Raw genomic sequence first — 17,788 nt, forward strand, 5'->3', positions numbered from 1 at the left:
TCCGGTGGCCCCGGCGGGGGGTGTCCCTGGTCTTTTTTCTTGGGTTACTAGTGATGTTTGGGGGACGCCGTCGCAGATGACGGAGGCGGACCTCCAGCGGCTTCGAGATGAAGGGGCTGTTTGTGGGGGTGGCGATGCTGAACGCCATTATGAGCTTTCCCTGCCTGGGGTTGACGAGAGGGTTTGTTATACCAACCTCGCTTCCCCGTCTGTGCCGGATTGGATGTGGGTGTATGAGGCGATGTTTACCCGGCTTGGTGTTCGGCTTCCTTTTTCTCCGTTCGTCCAACAGTTGTTGAACCGGTGTTCCGTGGTGCCGTCCCAGCTACATCCGAACAGTTGGGCGGCGATACGGTCTTTCGAGGTTGTTTGTGATTTTTTAGAGCTTCCCGCCTCAGTGAACGTTTTCCTTTTCCTCTTCTTGTGTACACTTCCGACTAAGGAGGGAAAGCACAAGAAGGGGTATGTGTCCTTTAGAGCTCAGCCTCATCGTCGGGTCTTCGGGTTATATGAGGACTCTTTTCATGGTTTTAAAAGCAGATACTTCAAGGTTCGTCCCGTAAGGGGGCATCATCCTTTTTGGTTGACGTTAGAGGGTGAGCGGCGGTTCCCCACTTACTGGAATTTCAAGGCGGGGCCATCTGTTTTTACTAAGGTTTCTCAGGAGTTCTTGTCTTCGGAGGAGCGGGATGTCGCTCTTGTCTTATGGCAATTATTTGGGGAGCGTCATCTTAATCCTCGGGACGTGATGGGTGATCCTGTTGCTTGTCGTTCGTATGTTGGTGTGTGTCTGTCCTTTATCTTGCTTTTTTGTGTTTGTTTCCCGTTTTTGTAACTTGGGATTCTTATTTGTTATTTTTCAGTTGAGATGGCTGGTGGTTTGACTTCCTTAGCAAGGCTGAAAGCAGCGATGGCTCAGGAAGAGGGGTCGTCGTCTCCGGCTACTCCTGTTTCGAATCCGGTTGTGGAGTCTCAGGCTGTTTCTCAGGAGGTGGTTTCTTCGGGGGGCCGGGCCGTTGCTTAGGCTTCTCCTGGGCTTGCGACTTTGCCTGAGGTTGTCGTGGTGCCGGCTGGTGAGGCCTCTCGGAAGAGGAAGAGGCCTGAGGAGCGGGTAGTGAGACTTTTGAGGAGGAGGAGGGTTTGATGCCCAGCGTGATGGACCGACGCTTCGATGCCCCGGGTTTTATTGATCAGCACTTGATGCCCGGTACAGAGCCGTTCTTTGATGGCTGTGATGTGTCATTTCAGGCTAAGTCGGTGTACCGCGCGCTTCTCCGATCTGCTGTCGTTGTCCGGAAAGCCGAGCCTGTGATGGCTCAGGTTGGCTTATTGGATAAGAAGCTCCGTCAGTCCCAGGCTGAGGTGGCCAAGCTGAAGGAGGAGCTTGAGGCTGCCAAAGCTGCGAAGGAGAGGGCGGTGAAGTCCTCTGAGGAAGCCGGGGCAGAGATTCTCCGACTTGCCGGTGTTGAGACTTCGTTCTTTCTCAGTTGGCAGAGGAGCGTCAGCGGGCTTCAGATGCGGGTTCTCAATCCGCCGTGCTTCTCGCTGAGTCGGAGGCTCTGAAGGCCGAGGTTGCTGCCTTGAAGAGGGAGAAGACGGAGCTGTTGGCTGACGCTAAAGGTGCGATTGCTGCTACCGAGGAGACGATGAAGGCACAGGCCTTGGTGCTGGCTCCGGGCGTGGACGTGTCCGTGATGGGAGCGTTCAGGGTCGTTCGTGATGGCCATATTGTCGACCTCGAGTAGCGCTTTTTTTTATCTCTGTAATTTTTATTTTGAACTTTGTTTGTTTCTGAATATTTTGGATGGCCAAGGGCCGTGACTTTGGGAACCGTTTAATGGTATTTTCGGCCGTCCGGGCCTTTTATATGATTTGTATTATGGTGTTTTTCGGCCGTTCGGGCCTTTTTATATGTTTTGAGCTATTCCGTTTGTTTTTTCGTTTCCTCGGACCGTTGTTCGGTCGGGTTTTTATGGATATCCGTGTGTTGGGCCTGGGGGGTGATCAATCCTCCAGTCGCGGCCGTGTCTTTGTTCTGTATTTGGGACGTGTAGGAAAGTGGAAATAGCTTTTAATGGAATTTTTATTGAATGGTTGGGCCTCGTTAAAACCCTCCGTTAACGGCGGGAAAGAGTACCCGAGATTTTAAAAATATAAATAAAGGATAAAAAATAGAAAGGAAAATAAGGGGCGATCTATTTAGGTCGGTTTAGGTGTAGTATCGTCGCAAGTTGGCTGCGTTCCAGGTCCTCGGGACTTCGTGCGTTCCAGGTCCTCGGTTTAGCGTTCGAGTTTATACGCTCCTTTTTCCGATTACGGCCTTGATTCTGTATGGTCCTTCCCAGTTGGGGGTGAGCTTTCCTTCTCCTGGAGTCGGGGGACCGATATCGTTTCGTCGTAGGACGAGGTCGTCAGCCGCAAATTCTCGTCGGATAACGCCGTGATTGTATCTTAGGCTGATTCTTTGTTTAAGTGCTAACTCTTTGATGTGAGCTATGCTTCTTTCTTCGTCAATGAGGTCTCTTTCTGCTTCTTCGTTGTTACCTCCGACCGTTTTCCTGGGGCTGGGGTCCCCGATTTCAACTGGGATAACTGCTTCCACGCTGTATGTTAATCGGAAAAGCGTTTCCCCCGTGGTCGTTTGGGGTGTTGTTCGGTACGACCATAGAACTGACCCTAATTCGTCTGCCCATAGTCCTTTGGCTTCGTCGAGCCATTTCTTGAGTCCTTTAACGATTATTTTGTTTGCGGATTCCACCTGTCCGTTTGTTTGAGGGTGTTCTACTGAGCTGAAGCGATGGGATATGTGTAATCCTTCTAAGAACTCTCAGAATTTTTTGTCGGTAAACTGGGTTCCGTTGTCCGAGATGACGACCTCAGGGATTCCGAATCGGGTGATGATCTGTCGCCAAACGAATTTCCGGCACTGGGTCGCCGTTATGGAGGCCAGAGGTTCGGCCTCGATCCATTTGGTGTAATAATCTATGGCGACAATGAGATATCTTAGTTGGCCGGGAGCTGTAGGGAAGGGCCTGACGAGGTCGATCCCCCAAGTGCCGAACGGCCGTTCTGCCGATATGGTGCTGAGCTGGTATGGGGCGGCTTGGTGGATATTGGCGTGTCTTTGGCATTTGTCACAGCTTTTTACTAATTGTATGGAGTCTCGAATGATTGTGGGCCAGAAGTAGCCAGCCCTGATGATTTTTTGGGCTAATGTTTTTCCTCCGACGTGGTGACCACATTAGCCTTCGTGGATTTCGCGGAGTATGTACTCCGTGTCCCCGGGTTCGACACATTTGAGTAGGGGTTGCGAGAATCCACGTTTGTATAGTTGTCCTGCTACGATGGTATAGTTGGCGGCTTCCCTTTTATTCGCTTTCCCTCTTTCGGGTTTGGCGGCAAGGTTCCGTCGAGGAGGTACTGTAGGATAGGGTACGTCCAGGACTCCCGGTTTGAGGATGTTAGATGAGCGTTGATTGTTGTTGACACAGAAGGCGACCTAACGACCTCATGAATTAGCGATTTGTTACAGTGTCCCGGTTTGGTACTGGCTAGCTTGGAAAGTAGGTCTGCCCTGGCATTTCATTCCCTGGGGACATGTTGTATGGTAATGCTCTCGAACCCTTCTTTCAATTTGTTTACCTTGGTGAGATATTGTTGGAGCAGGGGATCTCGTGCCTGGTAGCTTCCGTTGATTTGGGAACTGACTACCTGGGAATCGGTGTTTACCTCTAGGGCCTTTGCACCGACTTCCTGGGCTAGGGTCAGGCCTGCTAAGAGGGCCTCGTATTCTGCTTGGTTATTTGATACTGGGAATTTGTATCGTACTGACTGTTCAATTGTGATCCCGTTTTGGTTTTCGAGTATGATTCCGGCGCCTCCGTGAGTGGAGTTTGACGAGCCGTCGACATGCAGTTTCCATGGTTCGGGTGAGCTTTCCCGGAGTCATTTCGGCGATGAAATCGGTCAAGACTTGTGCTTTGATAGCGTTCCGGGGTTTGAACTTGATCTGGAATTGTGATAACTCGATGGACCATGCTAGCATTCTTCCTGCTAGGTCGGGTTTCTGTAATACTTGTTTGACCGCCTGGTCGGTTCGGACCGTCACGGGGTGAGCTTGGAAGTATTGCCGCAGGCGCCGGGAGGCTGTAAGGAGTGCGAAAGCTAGCTTTTCTAAGCGTGAATAGCGAGCTTTTGCATCCTGTAAGACTTTGCTTATGAAGTATACGGGTTTTTGCTCCTTTTTCTCGTTTTCTCGGATGAGAGCTGCTGCGAGTGCCTCTTCCGTTATGGAGAGGTACAGGTAAAGCGTTTCCCCTGTTTGGGGTTTGGCGAGAATTGGTGGTTCCGCTAGAACCCTCTTGAAGTGTTGGAATGCTTCTTCGCATTCCGTCTCCCATTTAAAAGGGGCTCCTTTTTTCATTAGTTTGAAGAAAGGGATTGCTTTTTGAGCCGACGCCCCGAGAAAGCGTGATAACGCGGTCAGTCGGCCGGTAAGCTTTTGGATGTCTTTAAGGTTTTTTGGGCTTGCCATTTCGAGGACGGCACGACACTTCTCCGGGTTTGCTTCAACTCCGCGTTGCGTAATCATGAAGCCGAGGAACTTCCCTGCTTCCATTCCGAAAGCGCATTTTGCCGGGTTGAGCCGCATTTGGTGCTTTCGTAGGGTGTCCAATATGACCTTGAGGTCGTCGATTAGTTGCTCACCGGATTTAGTCTTGGCGAGCATATCGTCTATGTAGACTTCTAATTTGTTTCCGGACAGGTCTCGAAATATCTTGTTAACGAGTCTTTGATAGGTAGCTCCAGCGTTTTTCAAGCCGAAAGGCATCACTGTGTAGCAGTAAGTTCCGTCCGGGGTGATGAACGCTGTTTTTTCTTCGTCTGGTCGGTGCATTGGGATCTGGTTGTAGCCGGAATATGCGTCCATGAAGCAGAGGTATCGGTGGCCGGATGCTGCGTCTACTAACCCGTCGATGTTTGGTAGGGGGAAGGCGTCCTTCGGGCAAGCTTTGTTGAGGTCTGTGTAGTCGACGCACATTCGCCATTTTCCGTTAGACTTCTTTACTAGTACGACGTTGGCTAGCCAGGTCGTGTAGGGGAGTTCCCGGATGAAGTTGGCTTCGAGTAGGGCTTTGACTTGATTTTTGATTTCGGCGGCTCGGTCTGGTGACATTTTTCGCCTCCTTTGTGCCACTGGCTTAGCTTGAGGGTCCACGGCTAGATGGTGGGACATTAGGTCGGGGTTTATTCCCGGCATATCGGCTGGTGTGAATGCGAACAGGTCTCTGTTCTATTTTAGAAGTTGGGAGAGTTCTTCTTTAAGATCGTACGGGAGGTTTCTATTAATGAAGGTGTATTCCTCTTTGGTTGGCCCTATTTGTAGTCTTTCCATGTCTCCTTCTGGTTCTGGCCTAGGTTGGCCGTCTTGTCGCGCATCTAGGTCGGCTAGGAATATTCCGGCCGCATCTCGGGATTTTTTCCTTAGGGCTAGGCTGGTGTTGTCGCATTCGGCTGCGACCTCTCGGTCTCCGTGAATGGTACCGACGGAGCCGTCGTCGGTTCTGAACTTCATGAGGAGGTATTTGGTGAAGATGACTGCAGAGAAGTCATTGATTGTTTTTCTTCCGAAGATTACGTTATAGGCTGTGGAGTCTTTTAGGACTACGAATTCAGATAGGATTGTCTTTTTCTGATTACTTGTTCCTATGGTGATGGGGAGGGTAATTGAGCCATCTGGTTTGAGAAAGTTGTCCCCGAGTCCCGTGACGCCGTGGCGGTGTGTTTGGAGGTTGTCGTTGCGGAGCCCGAGCTTGTCGAAGGCTCCTCGGAAAAGGATGTTGGAGTCCGCGCCGGTGTCTACTAGTATCCTTCGTACTAGTCCTGTTCCGATTCTGGCTGAGATGACGAAGGGGGCATCTTCGGCTGAGGTGCCGTGTTGGCAGTCCTCCGGTAAGAATGTTATCGTATTGTCGGCCGCGGCGATTGGGGCTTGGTTTCTGACGGCCATTACTTTGAGATCTTTTTTCATTGTTAGTTCTGACTTGCTCGATACGTCCTTGCCCGTGATGACGTTCACTATGATGGTCGGGTCTTCCTCCGGGCTCTCCCTGGGGGGTAGCTTTTGAGTTCTCGGGTTACGCCCTTCTCTTTCCGGCGACTTGTCTCTCTCCGCGCGTCTTGGTTCTCTGATGATTTTGGCAAATTCCGGGAGTTTGCCGTCTCGTATGGCCTGTTCAAGAGCGTCTTTAAGGTCGAAACAATCTTGTGTTTTGTGGCCGTAACCTCGGTGGTAGTCACAGTAGAGGGTTTTGTTGCTTCCCGTCCTTTCTTTGAGTTGTCGGGCTCTTGGGATGATGCCTCGATCTGCTATTTGATGGTATATCTTCGTAATTGGTGCCGTTAGGGGCGTGTAATTGGAGAATTTGCCTATTCTCGGTGGTCGGTTGGCCGGCCTGGGGTGGTCCCGTTGATTCTCTTTGGGTGTTGGGTTATGACGGGGAGCCGAGTTGCCGTGTTGGGTGGTGGCGTGCTGCCGCTTGTTGGCAGCGACGACCTGACTGACCTCTTCGTCGTTGATGTAGTCTTTGGCGACGTTCTGAATTTCATGCATGGTCCATACCGGTTTAGTAGTGAGGTGCTTGCGGAAATCTTCATTCATGAGCCCGTTAGTTAGGCAAAGGCTCGCAACGGAATCCGTGAGTCCGTCGACCGTTAGGCATTCGTCGTTGAAGCGGTCGAGGTATTTCCTTGTGGATTCTTCTTGCTTTTGTGTAACTCCTAACAGGCTGATGGGGTGTTTGGCTTTGGTGATTCTGGTCATGAACTGGGCCATGAATTTTCGTGCTATGTCGTGGAAGCTAGCTATGGATCCGTTCGGGAGGGCGTTGAACCATTTGATCGCCGGTCCGGCGAGGGTTACTGGGAAGGCTCTGCACCGGACTGCGTCGGCCGCTCCTTCTAAGTTCATTCTGGCCTCGAAGGCCGTTAGGTGTTCCTGAGGGTCCTTGGTTCCATCATACTTCATGTCGGTGGGTTTGTCGAAACCTTTGGGGAGTTTCGCTCTTAAGATTCTTTCTGTGAAGGGTGTAGCTCTCATTATGGTGTGGTCGTTTCTCGTGCATTTGGAGTTTCGGTATCTCCGATCTTCGTCCGAATCGTTTTGACGATTTAGATCACGGGAAGCGCTGCGGTGGTGTTTCTTGTTGTATCGCCGTTCGGGCGATTTCTCGTATCGGTGGTTGTGTGAGACGCTGCGACCATCTTTCCTATCGTGTTGTCTGGTTGGCGACCTGCCGCGGTGGGATCTTGACCTGGAAGTCGCCTGGCTCCCGTGTTCGTTGTTGTATTTTTTTCTGTTGGTCAGTTTGCCTTCAAGTTCCTGGACCCGGAGGCAGAGATCCTGGATGATCTGTGCCGCTTTGTCCTCGACTTTATCGGGATGTCGCGGGTCCGTGATGACGTGTTCGTTCGTGTGGTGGACAGTACTTGCTACTCTTGCTTGGTTTGTGGCTTCCTGGTGTTCTGAGGCCGGACGATGCGGTTGGGAGTCATCCTGGCTTGATGGGTTCTCCTCCAGGATGCCCTCCATCCGGTTCGACTGTCGCAGGCCCCCACAGACGGCGCCAATGTACAAGAGGACTCTGGTACGGGTTGAGATGAGGATCGGGAACCTGTGGGTCGAGACGGATGTCGGATTATCCGAGCGGAGCGGAGGGGAGGTACCTGCAAAGATACTCCGACGCTCAAGTCAGAATGGATCTAAGAGGTAGAAAGTGTGAGGAATGAATGAATACCTGGAGGGACTTGGGTCCTCTTTTATAGGTGATGGGGATCGTCTTATCTTATCTTCTTTGGTTAAGATAAGGGAGGTGTTTGAATTCGAAAGTTGGTTAGGGGCTCTATAGAGCCGGTTTTGGGCCTTCCGGAGGGGGAAGACGAAGAGGTCCGGAGAGCCGGGTTCGGGTTTGACCTCGGGTCCGGGATCCGTAGGCCAGATCCGTAACAACTAATGTTATATATCCAAATCTTTTTATGAACTAAATCCAAATAAATTAAACAATAAGACTTAAAATAATACTAGTTATAACTGATTTTTATTATATTAAACTAACTTGGTTGATTTTAGTTAACAAAAAAATTTAAATGTGTAACATTATTCATACATCATATGTTATATGTTGGTATCACGGAAATTATTGGGATTTTAGAATATTGAAACAATAATAGTGTCATATTATTTATTAATATTACAAACTTTGCATTGAACATATCTAATTATCTATTGATATCCAAAAATATTTGAAAAATAATAAAAAATAAGTTTCAAACAGTTTATAAAATTATCTTATTTAATATTTTTTAATTATATCTTTTATTTTATTTTGTATTTTTATTTATTTTTAAAATAAATAAATAATATTAAATATAATAAATATGTAATTATAAATATTGCAGGTATAAAATTATAGATTATTAGTTTTCCAACATTGTTTATTGATATTATAGTATTCTTTAAGATTATTATATTTGTTCTGGGATGAAAGTAGTGGTCCTGCGTATTATTGGAAGTTTTTATGATTTTCGAGCAGCCAATACATAAAAGAGAGTTTCATATAAGTGAACCAATATTTGGAAAGAGAATCTTATAAGATTTTAGACTCTTCCACCGTAATAGCTAATTTTGCAGCAATGATTCTCACACAATTTTACAGCTCATCATTAAATTAGTGCTTAGGATTCTAATGGGTGGAAGGCTAATTGAAATGTCACTGATTGAAATCGTTGGAACATTGATTCTTAACGTGATGCTATGTTATAAATCTCGAGCAAAGATTAATTAATAGAAGCAACATCTGAAAAATAAAGTCTAATAAAGCCTTGATCTCTTTCATTATTATAGCTAATTTTTGTGGTAATTTTTCGAAAATCTTGTAGCTCATGAGAGGCATGTGTGAATAGTTAGAGCTCGCTCTTAGCTGGTGAATAATTTGGATGTCCTTATTACGTACCTTTAGTTAAAGTAGTGTCTGATTGATACTAGTGTATTATGTAAAAGACGTTGCGACTGATACTCAACTCACCAAGTGTTACAAATTAATAACCATGAATGCTTTATCGAGTAGATATGATATTATTATTAGTAGTAAAGTCATGAGTCTCTTGTGTAAGCCACGTATGCAGTTGGATATGTTTCAGTGTAAACAAAATAATGGAACGCTATCAAAGGAAGGTCAAGGATCTACATAGCCTCAACACCAAACAAATCCAAGAAAATACACAGGTTAATAATTAGCCCCTTAATATCCATTATATTCATTCTCTATCTGCAAGCTATAGTGAATGTTTGTTGTTTCTTCCGTACATGGAGCAGGTAAAGGAAGGTGATGACATCAACATCACAAAGAAGCTAGAGCAACTAGAAGTTTCTAAAAGGTTTTAAGTACTGACTTTATTTAATAGCTTAATTTGATGACTTCATTAGTGTGCTGATCAATGATCATCATCATATTGCATTACTGATGAAGTGAGAAACACAAAATATTGTTGCAGAAAGCTTTTGGGAGATGGTTTGGATTCATGCCCCATTGAAGAGTTACAACAGATAGAGAATCAGCTCGAACGAAGCTTAACCAAAGTTAGGGCAAGAAAGGTATATATGTTCTTCGCTTAATTCAAACTCATGTCAGCTTTCTCATTCTAACTATTTATGTTGTTTATCCATCTTGCGTTCTAGTACATTCGGTTTTAAAGTTTAGTTTTTATTTGGAATTGCAACTGCAATGTTATTTTTATTCGCATAATTAGAGTCATTATAGGCCACATCAACTCGCAATAGCTGAAAATAAACCCAAAATTAAAATACTTCGTTGTGTCGTAAATCTTTTAGAAATGTTATCCAACATAATAAATATGAAAAGAGAAAGTATAAGAGAATAACGTTATTTTTGAACAATATAAATAAATAATAGATTTAAATTTTGAATTAATTAAATATAATTTTTATTTTGAATTTGATTTTCAACGACCACAAACTCTTCATACTCGCACCGCATTCCACCCCCGCTTCCCACAATCCCCCGCCATCTCTCACAAAACACTGCACACAGTCCGGCTTCCTCGTGCGTTTGCAACTACCGCACGTATCTATACTTCGTCGCGCCTCCCCAACCACAGCACGCAACCCAGTCTCGTCGTGCCTCCATTGGTGTCGTGCAGCAGCCTATCTTTGTGGCGAGGTGCATTTTCTTTCAAGAATGTCATTGTTTCTGCACCCCATGCAGTCGTAGTCGTGCATTTTTTCACGAACTTATGCTCTCATCGTCACTGCAATTCACGACACCAACGTGATGCCAAGGTATGCAGTGAAAATTTTATATGCATGTGAATGTTTATTTTTCTTATAAAAAGGTGTTTGTTTTTAATGCAAATGAGATGTTTATTCTTTATATAAGTGAGATGTTTGTTCTTAATACGAAATGATTCACCTGCACTCGGGTTGGTGACAACAAGAGATGGCGGTGTTGGGGAGCTTCCTCGCTAGCAAGGGGGGTTGCGTGCTAGAGTAGGTAACAGAGTGCTGGCTGCAGTGAAAAGGGAGTCTGGGTTAAAAGTGGGTGTAATTAGACAAAGTGAAATTAGGTAAAGGTGATGGGTTTATGATGAGAGTAAAATTGAATGGTTAATGGGTTCAAAATAGAGTCTGTTGTTCGCACTTCTCATTATTCACCTAGGCAGGATTGATATGAAAATTGTATATAAACATTCAAAATTATTAGCTAGTCTACCGTAACTCACATATGATAAATCAACTATTAACAAATTTCTGACAGATCATAAAATCAAGGAGTAAAGTATCGTTTTTGTCCCCAACGTTTGGGGTAAGTCTCAAAGTTGTCCCTAACGTTTCAATCGTTCTATTTAAGTCCCTAACGTTTTAAAATTGACTCAATGTTGTCCTGTCGTTAGGGATCCGTTAACAGAATTGACGGTGGGACAAAATTGAGATAATTTTGAAATGTTAGGGACTTAAATAGGACAAAAACGTTGGGGACAAAAATGATACATAAAAATAAATTTTAATTTTATCTTTCAATAATATCAATTTTTTACTATACATAGTATTCAATTATTTTTTAATCACATCTAAATAAATTACACTTAATCATATTACTTTCATTTTAAATAAATTAATTTTTTTTTATAATTTTACTCTTAAAGATTTTTAGTTATCATGAATTATTTTTAGAATGACTAGTATATAAACTTGCAATATATATATATATATATATATATATAAATTATTCCTTTTGTCTCTAATGTATCAAAATTTTTTAAAATTATAGAAAAATAAATTTATTTAAAATGAAAGTAATGTGATTAAGTGTAATTTATTTAGATATAATTAAAAAATAATTGAATAATATGTACAATAAAAAATTAATATTATTGAAAGATAAAATTAAATTAAAATTTATGTTTATGTATCGTTTTTGTCTCTAACGTTTTCGTCCTATTTAAATCCATAACGTTTCAAAATCGTCTTAATTTTGTCCTGCCGTCAATTCTATTAACGGATCCCTAATGGTGGGACAATATTGAGTCAATTTTAAAACGTTAAGGACTTAAATAGGATAATTGAAACGTTAGGGACAACTTTGAAACTTACCCTAAACGTTGCGGACAAAAACGATACTTTACTCTAAAATTAAGTTATTTGTATATAAAAATTATTTATCAAAATCATTTGTATAAAATATATATTAAAATATAAAATATATATTAAAAATATTTAAAATAATACGCACACATTATGACTTATTTTTTATCATTAATCTCTGAAAAGACAATATTGGAAAAATTGTAGGATATTTGTTGGACCATCTTTTGAGTTAAACCTTATTTATTTTTTGCAATTCCAAACAATTAATGAGTGATCAACATCTAGCTTAAACTTTATTCATATATCATCTCTTGTCCACTTCACCTGTTTTCATTTGTATTTTTATATTAAAAATAGGTGAAATAATGTATATTCATCATTTGTATATGTACTTTTACATGTGGCTAGTGCTCTTAATTAAAACATATTCATTTAGGAATGAATATTTCTTTTTGGATGAAGGTGTTGAAGAAGGTTCAAAAACTTGTTACTTGTCTTCCAGTTTTAATTTGTACAAGAATTTGGTATATTTATATATCTGTCTATGTTCATAATCTTACATATATATCATCATCATCATCATCATCATTTTGAATAATCTCAGTTTTGAATAAGAAAAACTAACATTAATTAACATGGTCCTTGCTGTACCCAGAACCAATTGTTCAGGGAGCAAATAGAGACGCTAAAGGAACAGGTAATCAATGTGATGTTACTTGCATGATTACATGGATATATAATTTGTATGTTCTATTTCTTTTATTGGGGCATGATGCTTATTAGAATTGCCTTTCTCTCTTTGATATCTCACTTCAGGAAAAATGCCTTCTTGAAGAAAATAGAAAATTGAAAGAGAAGGTATAATTATCTTTCCTCATGTACTTCATATTATCCCCAATTGATATTATGCTTCAACTTTAATTTTGTCTTCTCTTTAATTAATTAGCAAATAATTATTTAGAGTCCTACTCTACTGTCTTACACTCTGTTTGATTGAGTTACATTATTAGTTATTCTTTGTTTTAAAATAATGCACATGAAAAAAATCTATATGAAAGTCAAAAATAGTCATAAAATCAGATATTATATATTTATGTATTAAATCTATATGAACGTTAAAAATAGTCACAAAATCAGATATTATATATTTGTGTATTATACACATGTTATATTTTAATATATATTTTAATATTTTATACCAATGACTAAATTAATAACTAATTTTTTTTTGTATCTACATAAGATAGTTGAATCCACACTACTTCCATATATATATAAGAGATAGCTATTTATAATATACCACCTAAGTACTAATCTTTTCAAATACTAAATTTTATAAGATAATATTAGTTATCAGTGATAATCCTATTAGTTAATACAAAATGTGTGAAACGATCTTTTATTTCTTTTCAAGATCTCATATGAAGTATCAAATAATACAAACAATTTCATTGAAGTCACTCATATATATGCCACAAATCTATTAAGTTGGAAGGTTAACATCCCCTTATTTTTCCAGCTTGATTAACTAATTTCCAGCATAATTCCATATATATGATTTTTGTAGTGGCTTGAACAGCAACGGTCTTTAAGCAAACAAGGCGTGTTGCTTGTCGGAGAAAGGCGGCCGGCAGTGGAAGTTGAAGTGGAAGTGGAAGAGGAGGAAGAGAAAGAGGAAGAGGAAGAGGAAGTGGTAGAGACAGAGTTGGAGTTGTTCATAGGGCTACCCGAGAGAAGAATGCCTTAAAAGTTGGGCGTTCTATATAACATGATGCTCATTTAAACATTAACATGCGCAAGCGTCACTATTTACACACATACATATATTTAAGCTTAATAATGTTCATATAATCATGCACCTATATCAAGTATGTTATATTCATGTTTGATCAACATGTTATAACTCGTAACTTAAGAAACAATCACAATGGTGGGTGAACTCTCTGATCAAGTAATTTCTGCTAAATAATCTCACTTCAAAACACTTTTATTTTCATTGGCCTATATCAGTTTTAAATTTTGGTTTCATTATAAGTAAGTTAGTTTGTGTTACTCTCAACCTACCTCGTGATAAAATGGGCTAATATTATAGATGTTTGGTTTCGCTTTTAAAATGGTGCATTCAGTGGCGGAGCTTTAAAAAAAAAATTAGAGGGTCAGAAATTTTAATAAAAAATTATATAATATTATTTATATTAAAATAAAATTATAAATATAATTATTTTATTTTTAAATTTATTATTAATATAGAGTTATATATAGTTAAGATTAACAAAAAATAATTTTGATTTTGATCAATAAAAAATTTTGTTTAGGTTAATAAATTAATTTGATTTTAAATAAAAAATAAATTAAAAAAATCAGTTTTCATTAAAAAATTAGTTTTTGCACATAAAAATTTATTTTTATTTAGAAATTTTTTTTTTTATCTAAAATTGATTTTTCTTTCTTAAAAATTAATTTTTTATTTAAATTATATAAAATCAATTATAACTTATAAATTGGTTTTTAACATTTTAAAAAATTAATTTTACCTTTGATAATATTTATCTCTCAAAAATCTCAAGATTAATTATTTTTGTTATTACTTTTATTACAAATCAATAATATAATACAACAAAACAAAGTCTTAAATTTCTAATAAAATTAAATATCAAAATTTATTAATGTAAGCAGTGTTATACTATAATGGTATTAAATTTGTAAAGTTGATTTAAAAATAAAATAATAACTTTTATTAATAACTGATATTACTACTAATTATATTATAATTTTTATTATTCAAAAAATAAAATAATGCATAAAAATATATGAGAAGCTAAATATAATTTAGTATTAATTCTATAATGATATTTAATTTGTAACGTTGATTTAAAGATATGCCACTTGTTGTTGATTTAAAGATATGATATTTATTATTGTCAAATAGGATAGGATAAAAAGTTTAAAAGAATGGTGAAGAATTGAAGATAGACATAAAACTCAAATACATAGGTTGAAAGTATATCAATTTACTCAAACAAATTAATTTTATTTTCTTTAAAGTAGAACTACTAATATTTTTACAAAATTTTTGGGGGATCATGGCCCCCATTGCCCACACAAAACTCCGTCACCGAGTGCATTAGAATATACGGAAATTTACCAAAATAAAACATTGGAGTTTCAGTATTACCAAAATACAACTTTTGAATCTTTGATACGAAAATGCAATTTTTTAGAATTTATGCAAACCGTGGAAGGGATACCACGGATTCTGAATGCATGTAAACTGTGGAAGGGATACCACGGTTTACGTTGAAGACGCAAATGCATAGAAACCGTGGTAGGCCATTCCACGGTTTCTGTTGAAGTGTGCAAATAGGCATAAACTGTGGTAGGGGTTCAGCGGTTTATGCCTAGACCTATTTCGCCTATAAATACCCACCCAAGAGAAGTAGTGTGATGTAGAGAGTCATTTTCACTTCTTCAAAAATGAGTGAGGAGAGTTTTTTGGTCCTAGTCTACTATTCTAGAAAATTTAAAAAAAGCAAAAGGCATGGAGTTAAGTTCACTGACAAAGAATCGGTCAGTGTTTTTGTGCGTTCCACGAATACTCTATTAGAACTAAAGACGAGCATTTTGCAAAAGACAAGGCTGTGTGGGTCCAAGTGGGTGAAGAAGCTGTTGTACAAGATTCTAATTGCGGTTGTTTCAACTGGGGTGCAGTATGAAACATTTGCGATAGGGTCAGACGAAGACATGCAGGTTTTGTTTCATTGTCGGTGCAGTTTTCCGGAGGTGAGAATACACGAGCTGTTTCAAGGGTCAGGATGCGAGGAGGCTGCTAGTGAATGCAGCATACGCCAAGACTGAGGCAGAGTTTGACTATTGGTTTGATGGCATGTGCAACACCGTTCAGACGGTAAAGACTGTGTTCGTCTGCTATGATCCCGACCCAAGAAAAATCTGAATCACTCCACTTTTCCTCCTCCTCCTCTCTCTAAAAATGCCACTTTCTCTCTCTAGAACTTGGAAGTGTTTCGAAATGAATAATCCGCTGCACCTCTTCCGCGTATTTATAGTAGAGCATAAACCGCGATTTATGCTCATTGCACACTCCAACAAAAATTGTGGAATCCCTACCATAGTTTCTATGCATTTGCGTTTTCAACGTAAACTGTAGAACTCCACCCACAGTTTACATGCATTCATACTCCGTAGTACCTCTCCTACGATTTACATAGACTTCTAAAAAATTAGAATTTTGTCTCAAAACTTCAAAAATTGGATTTTAGTTAATTGCCCTAGAATATAATTATGTTCATGTTTTTTCGTCCCTAAAGATGAGATTGTCGATTGGGAGTCCCCTTTGGTTATCTTACGCTTAGTTTTCGTTTAATTTGGTGGTTTGATAACACTCAAAATTGTTATTTATTACTTATTTTAAATAGTTTTCTTGTGAGTTTTCTTTTTTAAATATTAATATGATCAGTTAAATGTTCTTGATATATGATACGTTTGTTAAATTAATAGTTTAGCTGGTCAGGTGAGTGTTTAATATATGATTAATTAGTACTTAACTACTTATTATAATAATAAATTAATAAAAAGACTCTAAATTAAAAGATATCATTTTTAAAATTACTAAAACGATGCAAAAAATTTAAAAATAAATAAAAATTTTAGCACTTTTTTTAAGAATAAATCTATTTTTTAATAAAAAATGTTAGACAACCAAAATTTTTTTAACCCAATCCAATCAAATCAAATTTATATACGTTTACATTCTGGTTCATGTTCTTTTTCTTCCTCCTCCTCCACTTTCATTATCATCATTATAATCATCATCATCATCACCATTTCCTTCTCTACACTACAAAAAAAGGTCTATGGTCACCGTGAAAAACCGTGACCATAGCTAGTGAAAAGGGTGACCATAGATCTATGGTCACAGTTTTTGACCTATGGTCACGGTTTTTTCACCCTGGCCTATTTTGCCGTGGCTATAGACCTATGGTCACAGTTTCTATGGTCACAATTTTGGTGTTCAAATTCTGGCATTTTAGGCCACGTTTTTTTACCGTGACCATAGGTTAATCTATGGTCACACGTAAAAACTGTGACCATAGCCTAATCTATGGTCATCCCAATTAAAATCGTGACCATAGCCTTATCTATGGTCATGTTTTTTGCCGTGACCATAGCCTCTATGGTCACCCCTCCTTAAAACTGTCACCATAGCCTTATCTATGGTCACGGTTTTGGTCGTGACCATAGCCTCTATGGTCACGCCACCTAAAACCGTGACCATAGCCTCTATGGTCACCCCTACTTAAAACTGTGACCACAGCCTCTATGATCACCCCTCCTTAAAACCGTGACCATAGCCTTATTTATGGTCACGGTTTTTTGCTGTGACTGAAGAATTAAGATTGATGGTTTAGAGGTTATAGTAAACTCTCGTTGTAAGTATAGTTACTAAACCAAGCAATCAACCTTTCTTACAAATATTTTGGTTGTCACAAGTAACAAACCCCTAAATAAATTGATAACTAAAGTATTTAAATCTCGGGTCATCTTCTCAAGGAATTGCAGGGAGGTATGTTCTTATTATTGGTTATGAAGATTGTAAATCGGGGTTTTTAAAGATGAGGAACAAGTAATTTAAATGGCAGGTAAAATAAATAAATAACTATAAAATAAACTTTTGGCAAGGTATGAGAAATTGGAAGTCCAGTCTTAGTTATCCTTATCAATGATAATGAAAATTGAATCTTAATTCCACTTTGTTGACCCTTACTAAGGCAAGGGAAGGTCAAGGGATTAATTAGTCTGATCTTCGAATCCTATTTATTTTCTAAAAAAAAAGATTGGAATTATTGAAGTTCAATTCAATTAGCAAAGATAACAATTGTCAATTGTGTTGAATTGGATAACTCCTGAGTTACTGATTTCTTAACCAAGACTAAAAGGGGAAAAGTAAATCTACTGGAATAAAAATGCCTTCAGATGGGAAGTAATAATCATGTAAATAAAAGAAAGCAATAATAACTGAAATACCTCAAATAATATTAATTCAAAGAAAATCATAACACGAATGTAGCATAAGCCAAATAGGCAACATAACTAATATAAGCATTAAAA

The 17,788-nt window shown here is 39.5% G+C and overlaps 1 pseudogene; it reads left to right on the top strand.

Moving 5' to 3' along the window:
* Nucleotides 1-7,628: 7,628 nt before the first annotated feature.
* Nucleotides 7,629-15,517, top strand: LOC130981676 (agamous-like MADS-box protein AGL19; annotated as a pseudogene).
* Nucleotides 15,518-17,788: the final 2,271 nt, after the last annotated feature.

The sequence above is a fragment of the Arachis stenosperma genome, chromosome 1 (assembly GCF_014773155.1).
Source record: "Arachis stenosperma cultivar V10309 chromosome 1, arast.V10309.gnm1.PFL2, whole genome shotgun sequence".
NCBI lineage: Eukaryota > Viridiplantae > Streptophyta > Magnoliopsida > Fabales > Fabaceae > Arachis > Arachis stenosperma.